We start from the raw sequence: 3,480 nt of genomic DNA, 5'->3' as shown, positions 1-3,480 counted from the left end.
AAGCAGCGCAGCGTCCAGCGAGGGCAAGCATCGATCTGCTGGGTTGCATCGTATACCCACGGGGTCGCATTGTATACCAGTCTGATCAATTGGATGGTTAAGATCATTTTCATCGTCTAACATTTAAAATCAAAGGCTAAGACATGTACACGTAACCCAAAAGCAAAGTTGATTTCAAATGGAAACGCCTTACGGCGTAATTAAGAAAATAATCTAGCAAAAATAACCTAGCATATATGTAGGACATCACTTATATCAAAAACTTATATAACCAATATATCAATGGCTCCATTGTAACCTTTCTATTCTAATCTTGAAGGGCTAACTGCCCCGTCCAAAGCATTTGTAAAAACTCTTTGGCAAACGATTATTAAACGACCTTTGGTTTTAAGCCCAAGTACAAATTTTTCAGGAATAAACCCTAAAAGATCTATTTGCATATTTCCAGTACGAGCAGTAAGAGGTTAACCTCTCAGATTATTTGCCAACAACAACAATGCTTAATAATGGAAAGAAATACTACAGCAAATGCTTGACAGTTGATCCAACAACACCCATACTATTTGCAGAAGGCAGCGAGTAGCCTTCTAGGTGGGGTTGAAGGCCTTCTCGCATGCTGCACAAAGCGATTGTCCAGCATCAAAACATCACCAACTTCCCAGGTGATGTCCACACACTCTTCTTTACTTATCTGGAGGTATGATTCAATTGCCTCATCAGGAAAGAGGGAACCATCTGCAAGCATTGGGACTATCTCTGGAAGTGCTGAAGGGTTGAACCATGCTTTCCTATTGTCTGCATCTCCATCAACAGGTTTTATAGAAACAATAGGTCCCAATTCAAAAAACATTGTGCCATCATCTGCCCAAGTTATTTTGGACACTGGAACACCTGACTTTATAAGCCTGGAAGCAACAACCTTACCACATGATCATCAATTTCAATTTATTTCAGAACAATTTGATTATCGAAAATGGTAATTGCATTTTAAATCTGAACTGTTCCTGGGTAGAAGTGATCTATAAATGTGTGAAAAGATATTACAGCCTCATCTTCACCCAAAAATATAAATATATCTCAAGTTTAAATAGCTAAAAAAAAGTAACACAGATTTTTTATTTCTCCACTCCTTATCTATGAAAATCAAGAATTTTCCCATCTTTAAATCTGAGTTAAAAGATAAAAATGAAAATGGATAGATGCTACATGTAACTTGTCATTTTATTCTTACCTATTTTCTGCTTCCTGCTTGTTGCTGGTTTGGTAACGGGATTGCCAGCCCTTTAAAAAGGATTGAGGATAGTCTTCCTGAGGAATGTTGTAAGAATAGATCAACCCCTGCTCCATAATTTTTACAAGTTCTGGGTACCTCTGTTCCATATTGTCCAGCACCAGAACATCACCAACTTCCCAGGTGATGTCCACACACTCTTCTTTAGTTATCTGGAGGTATGATTCAATTGCCTCATCAGGAATGAGGGAACCATCTGCAAGCATTGGGACTATCTCTGGAAGTGCTGAAGGGTTGAACCATGCTTTCCTATTGTCTGCATCTCCATCAACAGGTTTTATAGAAACAATAGGTCCCAATTCAAAAAACATTGTGCCATCATTTGCCCAAGTTATTTTGGACACTGGAACACCTGACTTTATAAACCTGGAAGCAACAACCTTACCACATGATCATCAATTTCAATTTATTTCAGAACAATTTGATTATTGAAAATGGTAATTGCATTTTAAATCTGAACTGTTCCTGGGTAGAAGTGATCTATAAATGTGTGAAAAAATATTACAGCCTCATCTTCACCCAAAAATATAAATTTATCTCAAGTTTAAATAGCTAAAAAAAAGTAACACAGATTTTTTATTTCTCCACTCCTTATCTATGAAAATCAAGAATTTTCCCATCTTTAAATCTAAGTTAAAAGATAAAAATGAAAATGGATAGATGCTACATGTAACTTGTCATTTTATTCTTACCTATTTTCTGCTTCCTGCTTGTTGCTGGTTTGGTAACGGGATTGCCAGCCCTTTAAAAAGGATTGAGGATCGTCTTCCTGAGGAATGCTGTAAGAATAGATCAACCCCTACTCCATAATTTTTACAAGTTCTGGGTACCTCTGTTCCATTCGTTGGGTGAGCTTATGGCTCAACATGATTGTTGTCTGCCCTCCCTCCGGAGGTGCAATCTCACAGAAGAACAATATTTTGCTTGGAAACACAGGAAACTGCACAGCAAAAAAAATACCCAGAACATTGATGGTTAAGAAAAAAAAAACCTAATAGGAATAAGTTTGAAGAGAAAGAAAGAAGAAAAGGAAACTGTAGTCTGGAATGCTTAGAGGATCGGCTTACCATAGCCATCTGATGATGGAATTTGATGTGCTGATCCAGAGGAGCTTCGTTTGCTGTGTAAACCCTTCCTTCAACCCTGGTCCTTGAAGCTAAGCCCAGATATGGTTGTTCTTCCCATCCAAATGCTTCAACAACTGTGTTGAAATTGGATGCACTTCTCACTGGAAACCCTCTAAACAGCAATGCTCCAGCGCAATTCAGTTGATTGTGAATCCATTCCCTGTTCAGTTGGATGGCGTTGACAAGGGACCCAATTGAGGGGTTTTCATCTGGAGGCAGCAGAACCATGGGAAAGAGGGTGCCATCCTCGAGAATCTTCTGTTGGGCAATGTTCCTGGAGCTTCGTTTGTTGTGTAAACCCTTCCTTCAACCCTGGTCCTTGAAGCTAAGCCCAGATATGGCTGTTCTTCCCATCCAAATGCTTCAACAACTGTGTTGAAATCGGATGCACTTCTCACTGGAAACCCTCTAAACAGCAACACTCCAGCGTGATTCAGTTGATTGTGAATCCATTCCCTGTTCTGTTGGATGGCGTTGACAAGGGACCCAATTGAGGGGTTTTCATCTGGAGGTAGCAGAACCATGGGAAAGAGGGTGCCTTCCTCGAGAATATTCTGTTGGGCAATGTTCCCTGGTTTCAAAATGGCCAATTCCTTCATTGTTTTGCTCAGAAATTGTGGCTGTCTTACACGATATTGTTGAACCTTTGGTATTGTTGCTAGAATCTTGAATTTTCAGCTTCGGCTTCATCTTCTGTGAGTCCACGGAATTTGTGTGCTTGTAAAATTCGACCTGGAAGATATGTACTGCGAGGGCAAGTGCAAGTTCTCCACACCGAGAAGCACCTGGAAGTGGAAGCAGCTAGCGTCCCCTGGAAGTGGAAGCAGCGCAGCGTCCAGCGAGGGCAAGCATCCATCTGCTGGGTTACATCGTATACCCGCGGGGTCGCATTGTATACCAGTCTGATCAATTGGATGGTCAAGATCATTTTCATCGTCTAACCTTTAAAATCAAAGGGTAAGACATGTACACGTAACCCAAAAGCAAAGTTGATTTCAAATGGAAACGCCTAACGGCGTAATTAACTACAGTTTAAAATGGCAGAGGTTTTGGCGGTGCCCC

At 40.3% G+C, this 3,480-nt stretch overlaps 1 pseudogene across 1 annotated transcript; it reads right to left on the bottom strand.

Annotated features, from left to right (window-relative positions):
• Window positions 1-368: 368 nt before the first annotated feature.
• LOC149208294 (clavaminate synthase-like protein At3g21360 pseudogene) lies at window positions 369-3,154 on the bottom strand (annotated as a pseudogene). Its single transcript, XR_016252080.1, has 3 exons — window positions 2,359-3,154; window positions 1,984-2,231; window positions 369-905 (listed from the first exon to the last, which is right to left on the bottom strand). The product of XR_016252080.1 is annotated as a clavaminate synthase-like protein At3g21360 pseudogene (transcript).
• Window positions 3,155-3,480: the final 326 nt, after the last annotated feature.

This window comes from Pinus tabuliformis, chromosome 1_2 (assembly GCF_031772625.1).
Source record: "Pinus tabuliformis cultivar Carrire ecotype Pingquan chromosome 1_2, CPIR1, whole genome shotgun sequence".
Classification (NCBI taxonomy): Eukaryota; Viridiplantae; Streptophyta; class Pinopsida; order Pinales; family Pinaceae; genus Pinus; species Pinus tabuliformis.
This window is presented reverse-complemented; position numbering and strand designations above follow the sequence as displayed.